This window comes from Acomys russatus, chromosome 11, assembly GCF_903995435.1.
Source record: "Acomys russatus chromosome 11, mAcoRus1.1, whole genome shotgun sequence".
NCBI classification, from domain to species: Eukaryota; Metazoa; Chordata; class Mammalia; order Rodentia; family Muridae; genus Acomys; species Acomys russatus.
Genome location: NC_067147.1, coordinates 58,031,988 through 58,041,635, shown reverse-complemented (window position 1 = coordinate 58,041,635; position 9,648 = coordinate 58,031,988). Strand labels below are relative to the sequence as shown.

Genomic DNA, 9,648 nt, shown 5'->3' with positions numbered 1-9,648 from the left:
CTCACTGGCTTGCTCCCCATAGCGTGCTTAACCTGCATCCTTATAGAACTTGGGACCACCAGCCCAGGGATGGCCCCACCCACAACAGGCTGGGCCCTCCCTCATCAATCGCTAATTAAGAAAATGCCCTACAGGCTTGCCTGCAGCTTTATCTTATGGAGGCATTTTCTCAACTGAGGCTCCTTTCTCTCTAAGGATGACATCGGTGTCAAACTGACATGAAAGTAGCCAGTACACAGGTTCTCCAATCCCTCAGTGCCCACTGCTGATGCCACCTCCTCTAGGAACCTTTCTAGGTATCCGAGCCACCACTGAACTTGTACCAACCCTATGACAGGCTCCACAATTAGGGGTGTACCTTTTCAGTGTGCGTGACATGGTCTCTCGTACCCCAGGTTAGCCTCAAATTCTCTATGTAGCAGCCGATCCTCCTGCTTCTACCTCCCAAGAGCACCACCTGGATCAGGTGTGTATGTCAGGTGACGCCCCACCTGATCCTCGATGGTAGGAGGAGAGGACGCATCTCTCTCCTCCTGGGTTTTTTCCTTCCTTCCTTCCTTCCCTCTTTTTTCTTTTTGAGACAAGGGCTCACTATGTAGCCAGGGCTAATCTCAAATTCACTGCATAGCCGAATTACATAGGGTGGCACTGACCTCCTGCCTCTGCCTCCCAAGTGCCTGGATTACAGGTGTGTGCCACATGACCCAGTTTAATAACACACTCCTGGACAGCAGAATATACACAAGGTACAAGATGTCCTTCAAGACAGCCGGGCATGGTGGTGGCGCATGCCTTTGATCCCAGCACTCGGGGGCAGAGGCAGGTGGATCTCTGTGAGTTCGAGGCCAGCCTGCTCTACAAAGCGAGTCCAGGACAGCCAACTCTACACAGAGAAACCCTGTCTCGAAAAACCAAAAAACAACAACAACAAAATTTGTCTAGGAGCACACTGTCCTAAATTAGGCAGGCTCCACCAGCCTGCTTCTCAAGGGCGGAGCACCAACAGCTTATGTCATCACCTGCTTGACACCAGGTTGGGTACATTTTCCTATGCAACATGTGTACCCTTTAAAAGATCCTGGCCACCCCAGATCTCTGTGTCTGTCTTGTTGGTTCTCTTTGACTCCTGATCTGTCCCTGTCTGTCTGTCTGTGTCACTGTCTCTGTCTCTCTGTCTGTCTGTCTGTCTCTCTCTGTCCCCACTTGAGACGGCCTTTCGCTCTCCCCTCTTCCCCAATAAAAACCTCTTGTGTCAGACCTGTTGCTTGGCGTGATCTCTTAGAAGCACACCTTGGCCTCCAATCTGCCAAGGTACCTTTCACTACTTATCCTAACACACACCCAAGACTTGCTCACCCGAAGGCACAAGCCAGGCCTGGGTCATGTGGTGCCACAGGTATTATGGGGGAGATGAAACCTGCACTAAGGCTGGCTCCTGGCAGACACTCTAGAGCAGAGGGTCTCAGTACCATCACAAGCTGGCTGTGAGGTGCCATCAGAGGACGGAGACTGATCTGCCTCCCACCCCCACCCTGTAACTTCCCAGCCTTATGCAAGCTCAGTCTGTATTGCACACCGGTTGCTTGCTTTGGCAGAGCTTGGGGGTCACCCCAGGGCCTTGCCCACCATATATATATTTTTTTCTCCAGTGTAGGCCCCCATCCCTTTCAGTGTCTTTTCTGGGCTACTCTGCAAAATGCAGGCAAGAAGTGAGCTCAGTGCCCAGTGTGGGTTACTCACCAGCCTGCATAGACAAGTGAACAGTGCAAATACCTCCTACCCAGCCTGCATAGACAAGTGAGCTTATCGCATGCAGTGTCAGATTGGGTGCCTGCACCCCGCCCCCTCGCATCCCCTCCCATCACTGTGTGCCTAGCTGGGTGTTGTTTTTGCTGTCTCAGTGGGGTGTGACAAACTACATGATTTTTTGTCTTGTGCTCATTTCATTAATACATGCTTTAGCAGATGCTTAAAAAAAAAAAAAAAACAAAAACAAAACAAACCACCCACACTCAGCCCCTCCACAGACCAATTAAGGCGGAATCGAAGTGTGTGGGGCCCCAACAACTGTGCGTCTGTCCTGGAGGGTCTCTAGACCCTGCTAACAAGCGGGTGGGGTTGAGAGCCACTGATGAAGGAAGGCAGCGGGAGGGAGGAAGAAAACTAACATTTACTGAGCAGCCTCCACTGAATGTTTCCTAGATCAAGTGCGTCATTAAGCTATCTCATTTCATTCTTGTAAAAATTCTGAGGGCTATTCACCAAGCGCAGAAACAAATCAGCAAGGTTAAGTAACCTGCCCATGGCCACACAGCATGGAACTCATGATATTTTTATACTTCTCATTGGAGGGAGCCATCTGAACTGATGGAAATGAGACAAGGTGGTTTATTTTCCAAGCACCGTGGATGCCCCTGCTGTGTGCCAGCCACAGAGGGGTTGGGGGAAGGACACACACACACACACACACACACACACACACACACACACACACACACACACACACACACACACACACGACACTTGGGTTTAATAAACCCGGGCTCCTGTCTCTCTTACATTCCATAACAATCTCACAAACATGGCGCCCACTGCAAAGGATTTCCTACGCCCCCCCACCCCCCACCCCTACCCCTTCTAAGTGAACCTCCTGTCTTCAGACAAAAGGAAAATTTCTCCTAATGGCTTCCTTGCAGGAGTTTTTGCAGGTAAACACTTGTGTTTTGGAGAACTCTCTGGAAACATCAGACTTCCTGCTGCTCACCTTCAACACCTCTAGCCTGAAGCACCGCCCCCGCCCCCAGGGCCGGCAGACACCCCCTTCCACAGCCCAGCTCCCAGCCCACACTCCACAGAAAACCCTCGTCAGGGAAGACCAGAGCGGTTGCTCTGAAAGTGGCACTTGAAGGTTCGACAAAGAGGGCATTCCCTGGAGACTGCTTAGTGCTGGAGAAGGAGATGGGGTTCCCCTGGAAACAGGATGGAGGGGGGCTCTGGAGGCCCCTGGAACAGCAGAGGGGCTTGAAGGATTACCAGGACTCAGGCGTAATTAACATACGAACATCATAACTGTGAAACCCACAGCCCAGGGGGCCTGCTGAGGAAGCTTTACGGGTTTTCATTAGTTGGACTAATAACAGTGGTGGTGGGGGGACAGGGGGGCGGCGCGTGCTGAAACTCTGATTTTAAAATTCTAAGAGGCCAACGGGCCCCTGTCAGGCTCCATGTATATACCCTTGCTAAGGAAGGCAGGGATGCAACTGAACTGACGGCGGTGAGGGTTGGGGAGTCAACCTGGGCGCTGGATTTCAGGCTTCTCCAGGCAGAATGTGGGGAGATAAAGTATGAGCGCCAGAGCCTGCCTACATCCTGATGGCTGGTGCACCCCATCATAGGGGGGCAGGGGAAGAGGCCAGGCCCCTCACCATCCTGAACATGGAGCCCGGACACTTTCTCAGAGTCCCCTGTTCGTCCCTCCGTTCTACTCTGAATAGACTTGGTCCAAGCTCTGCGACCGGTGAGAAGGCTGCTTGTGAGGCACGATGAGTGCCAGGAACCCCAAAGCAAACCCCCAGGAGCCCCAAAGCAAACCCCCAGGAGCCCCAAAGCAAACCCCCAGGAACCCCAAAGCAAACCCCCAGGAGCCCCAAAGCAAACCCCCAGGAACCCCAAAGCAAACCCCAGGAGCCCCAAAGCAAACCCCCAGGAACCCAAAAGCAAACCCCCAGGAGCCCCAAAACAAACCCCCAGGAACCCCAAAGCAAACCCCCAGGAACCCAAAGCAAACCCCCAGGAGCCCCAAAGCAAACCCCCAGGAGCCCCAAAGCAAACCCCCAGGAGCCCCAAAGCAAACCCCCAGGAGCCCCAAAGCAAACCCCCAGGACCCCCAAAGCAAACCCCCAGGAGCCCCAAAGCAAACCCCCAGGAACCCCAAAGCAAACCCCCAGGAGCCCCAAAGCAAACCCCCAGGAACCCCAAAGCAAACCCCCAGGAACCCCAAAGCAAACCCCCAGGAGCCCCAAAGCAAACCCCCAGGAGTCCCAAAGCAAACCCCCAGGAGCCCCAAAGCAAACCCCCAGGAACCCCAAAGCAAACCCCAGGAAAGCACAGAGGCCCAAGTGAACCGGGGCTGTGTCCAAGCCAGGAAATCAGCATAGGATGTAGAAGACTTAGAGACCCTTCCAGAATATTCCCAGATGCATGAGCAAGGGCGGCAGCGGGGAGGGGGCCTTCCTGACCTCAGGACTGGCATGCTTCCTATGGGAGAAAAGAATTAAAAAAAAAAAAAAAAGGCAAAAGGACTCTGGAAATGTATTTACCCTCTGAGAGGCTTTGCCCCCTAGCAACAGACCCAGGGAAGCTTCTCGACGAAGCCGCTCCCAAGGGCTCCGATGACTAAGCCCCGAGAACATCAATTAAGCGGCATTAACCGCAGATCATCCAGTTCAGAGAGACCCTCAGAGAACCGGCAAGCCTTGAAACTTCTTCAGGGACTGAATTAAGTGGCTCCCAAGGGGCTCTGCCACACAGAAGAAGTGGCATTCTGAGGACAGGTGTGCCCCATGCTCACCTGTCCTCAGAATAAGTCAGAGCAAAGCCTCCTTTAATGCTCCCATGTGAGGCCCTGAGGCTTGAGGGACCAGGCTGTCAGGACAAAGGGCTGGCCTGATGGGAGACTGTCCTGTGGCTGCTACCAGGGTTTGGCTATGGAAAACCCTGGGAAACACAGGCAGATAGGCACTGGGAAGGCTTTCTCGAGGCATGCTCTTTCCCCTCCACCAGACACAGCGGTATCCTCACCGTCCCTGCAGGGCCAGGATGGGAGCAGCCCCCTACTGTGGCCTGCCCCAGTACAGCCCATGCCTTTGACAGAAACTCCTTATGAAAACTTTCTCGGTAGATGACGAGGCAGAGGCAAAGTCCTTCCTGCTGGGGTGCTAGTATGGATTTTTCTATCACAATCTCGAGACCATTTGATTATAAGAACAGACTTTATCCTCACTCCTCTGCTCTGCTCAAATCTGTTGCCTTCACGCTTGTGCCGCCTAAGATGGCTAGCTTGGAAAGGTGCTTGCTGCCAAGCCTGATGACCTGACTTCAAGCCCCAGGGCCCATGGGGTAAATGAAAATTGACACCTTTAAAGTTGTACTCTGACCTCTGCAAGCTCACCATGGGATATGTGCCATGTCCCGCACCCCCCCACACAAATAAGTAAACATAATTTACATAGTGGCACATATCTTTAGTCCTGGCACTCAGGAAGAAGACAGGGGTGGATCTCTGTGAGTCTGAGGTTACTTTGGTCTACATAGAGCACAGAGTTCCAGGACAGCCATGGCTACATGGTGAGTCCCTGTTTAACATGAGGGTCCCTCTTTCTCAATGCTCTTGTCCCATCTAAGGGCTTCCATGGGGGACACCAAGGGACCAGCCTCCCCTACTTTGTGGAGGGCCCTGCTGGCCCCATCTACTTGAGTGCTGGAGTGAGGGCCAGTGGGAAATGGCAGTGGTCCACTTGGTGTCAGAGGCCGATGCCCCTCTCCTGGCTCTGAGTGGGTCTGTGGAGTCACGCCCGCATCTTCTGGGGAGAAGAGCCATGGTTTTTTGTTTTGTTTTATTATGTTGTTGGTGGTGGTTTTTGGTTTTTTTTTTTTTCTGAGACAGGGTTTCTCTGTGTGGACCAGGCTGGCCTTGAACTCACACAGCAGTCTGCCTGCCTCTGCCTCCCGAGTGCTGGCATTAAAGGTGTGCGCCACCATGCCCGGCTGAGCCATGAGTTTTTTTTCTTTTTCTTTTTCTTTTTTTTTTCTTTTTTTTTTTTTTTTTTTTTTTGGTTTTTGTTTTTTCAAGACAGGGTTTCTCTTGTAACCCTGGCTGGCCTAGATTCACTTTGTAGGCCAGGAGACCCACAACAGCGCCGCAGCATGGCCAGGCCATGAGTCCAGGATGGTTATTCTGCGGTTTGCAGATTTGTTTTGTTTTGTTTTGTTTTTTAAAAACTCTGTACCACAGAGGGTGTGGTTCCCTGTGGCAAAGTGGAGGTTGGCTTCTGACCTCCATGGGAACACTGCTGCGTGGGCAGCCTTGCCTTTACACACAGACACGCACAAGCACACACGCCCCTGGATTCTCCTGTGGTCGACTGACAGGTTGACCCTAGGGTCTAAAGGCTTCATAGCTGGAAGAGACCAAATGCTTTCAGTTACCCAGTGAGGAAGAAAAGGAGGGAGAAGCGCCTGGCCATTCTGGTCAGGCTCACACGGCCAATTAGGAAATGACCCCAGACAGAGGCCCAGGTCGGCCAGCCACCAGCCCACGCGGCCCTGTCAATACCCCTCACTCAGGTTCCTCGCTTCTGTCAAATCCTCTTCCTTCAGCTCTGTATTGCAACCCCTCCACTACCACGACACCATTTAGTTTCCCCAGGGACCCCAGGAAGACACGCCATTATGGTCCCTGTCTCACACAGAAGGGAACACAAAGGTAAGAGACGAGGCACAGCATCCTGTGGCATCTCCACTGCTGGCCCCTTGCCTCAGTAATGAGTGGGGGGCTGTCTGTAAGCCTGAACAGCGGTAAGTGGGCCTCCCCTCACCCCAAGAGGCAATGCTTGCCTTCCACAAACTGCAGCTGGACCTTCTGAGACACCTGCCCCCCACCCCACCCCTGCTGTAGAGCCGCAGTGGCTGTGCTGGCTGGGACAGGAGGCCAGGGCCATCCTGAGCTGTTCTCCATCCGGCTCCTCTGCAAATTTCTTTCTTTCTTTCTTTCTTTTTCTGTTTTTGTTTTTTGTTTTCAAGACAGGGTTTCTCTATGTAGCCCTGGCTGTCCTGGACTCACTTTGTAGACCAGGCTGGCCTCAAACTCACAGTGGTTTGCCTGCCTCTGCCTCCCAAGTGCTGGGATTAAAGGCGTGCACCACCACACCCGGCTGCAATTTTCTATCTGGCTCCTAAACAGGGAATTGGAAAGCCTGACTGCCAAGTCCAGCCCTGGCCATTCATGAATCACGTTCACTGGGATTAAGATTAGAGGCCAAGAACCATGTTTGCCTCAGAGTAGAAAAGGCAAGGGTGCTTTCCAAGGCTAGGAGCTGGGCCCTGCTGTGTGCCCGACAGCTGACCTGGCAGCATGGAAGGACACGAGGTTGCGGTTCTGTCCCAGGCCTGCTAGCATTTTGAGTCTGATAAGTTCTCTCACTAGAAGAATCCAGAATACTATGGCCAACCCCCTCTTGGTAGCATAAGGCAAACTGAGCTCAGAGGACAGAACTCCCAACAGAAGAAGTCACGGTGTTCTGGGCTCAGCACCTCCCTCCCTCCCTCACCACATCCTGCTCTGTTTGGGCATAAGGGGATGGAGGGCAGGGATGTGACTGGCACACCTGACTGGGTGAGATGACCCAGACTCAAAGGCCTTCCCGCCTCTAGAGCAGAATAGAGGAGGTGCCCTCTCTAGCCAGGATTAGAAATTCTGTGCAGTTTATAATGAAAGACTTCCTGCCCCCCACCCAAAAAAACAAACCCTCAGCTTCTAATTAGCCATTGTTCCACATAATCTGCTAAATGGTCCCAGGCTCCCTGGGGGAATAGCCATTTGCCAAACAACTCGGCTGCCAAGCCACCAGCAAACCAGTCCTCCCACCCCGCTCCACCTTCCTTGGCCTCCTCAGGCTGTGGAAAAGGATGAGGGCGAGCAAGCCCAGTCCGAAGGGCAGCTGAGGCCAGGTCCCCAGGACCACCATCCTCCAGCTCACCCTAAGCTGGACAAGTGGACAAGTGGACCCTGGGTGGACAAGTGTGCTATCAGCATCCCTCCTGGGTGAAGCTTAGCTTCTCCCTTAAGGGGGAAGAACCGTTGCTGGCTGTGTGTGTACGCTGCGAACCTTCCACAGGTGAACTCATGTAATCCTCACAGCAGAGTGTGAGCCGAGGGAGGACCTCCCTGAATTCTCGCCTGAGCGCTCCCTGCTGGGCAGGTGGAAGCTGGTTTAGGATTGGACTCTGGAGCTTCACCCTCTTTTTTTTTCCCCCTTTTTGGTTTTTCGAGACAGGGTTTCCCTGTCTAGCCTTGGCTGGCCCAGACTTGCTCTGTAGATTAGGCTGGCCTCGAACTCACCATATCCGCCTGCCTCTGCCTAACCTCCCGAGTGCTAGGATTAAAACATGCACCACCACGACAGCTTGGAGCTACACTCTGAACAGCTCAGCCACAGTCGCACAGGGAAGCTAACGCCACAGAGGACAGAGGCTCATCAAGAAAGTAGGCTTAGGACCTCTAGCCTACCAGAAACACAAGCTCCACTCACTCTGCAGACGAGAGCCTGGGTGCCTGTCTACTGTACCACCCAGAAATAATGGCTGCCTCAGGCTGAAGGAGGAACAGGAGTTCCCCCTCCCCCACCCACACACATACGTTCAAAGGGGGACAGGAAAGTCCACTTTGAAACTCAGTGGCCTGGCCAGGAATCCCAGCTCAGCGGACCAACCCACATTCTAGCGAGGTTGCAGGGAGGAGCGAGAACCCTCTGAGCCTCGTGTCCCTCCCTGGTGCAGTGAGGGCCAAGGGAGGTGTAGGGACACTCCTGCTATGGAGTGTGCACAGGGGTGCAGCAGGTCTGTCAGCCGTCCCTGTTTACAAAAGGGGAAGACAAGGGGACAGAGCCTTTTCTCTGCCTGTCACAGGACAAAGAGCTGAGCAGAAACAGGCACTGTGCCACGGATCCTGCCATTTAATCTCTGCTAAGGGAGCTGGCACCAGGGTGCCATTTTATTAATGATAAAAACTAAGGCCCAGAAATAGTGAGTTAAGTGGCAAAGACAGAGTGTGAAGGGATATCCAGGACTGGGCCGTGTCAGGCCAGAACAGGTTTGGTGGTTCTGTTTGTTTGATTTATTACATTCATGTAGTTGGTGTGTGAAGGAGTGTGTGTGTCACGGTGCATATAGCAGTCAGAGGATAACTTGGAGTCAGTTATATCCTTCTACCACTGTGGGTCCCAGAGACTGAACTCAGGCATTGAGGCATAGCGCAGACACCTTTCCCCACTGAGCCATCTCACTGGCCAAAAAGGTTTAAAGCATAATTCATCAGACGGGGCTCAGCGTGGGTGCTCATCTGAGATCTCTACCGTGGGGCCGCAGCAGTCCCTCCTTCCCAACTCCTCGCCACCCACATGGACAGTGACTGCAGCTGACCCAGGATGGGGAGACAGCCAAGATGCTGACGTCGAACTGTAGCAGTGATCACCCTGCGCCGAACAGAAGACGGGACTCCAGCGGGGACACACAATGGAGATAAAACCACATGCTTAGGTTAAAAACAAAAACAAACAACAACAAAACCAACTCATCGCCAACTCTGAGCTGAGGGAAGTCTGGTGAGAGACACGCCAGCCTTTCCAAGCTAATACGAAGGAAGCAGAAAATGCCTGCCACAAAGGTCAGCCTGCAGTGAGAGGCACCATCCCTGGCTTGGGGTCCTTGGGGGGACGCTGGCTGAGCCAAAGCTCGCTGCACTCCTTTCTCTTTCTCTCTGCTCTGTACTGTGGGTGTGACAAGACCAGCTCTTTGAAGTTCTGGCCCCCTTGACCTCCCGGCAGGGGGTAGGGACGGCAGGGACAGGGATGGACTGTAACTTGTGAGCTG

General features: G+C 53.2%; 1 protein-coding gene across 1 annotated transcript in view; it reads right to left on the bottom strand.

Annotated features, from left to right (window-relative positions):
• Nucleotides 1-9,648, bottom strand: part of Cpne5 (copine 5) — an 84,277-nt gene that overhangs the window by 54,415 nt on the left and 20,214 nt on the right. The window lies entirely within an intron of this gene.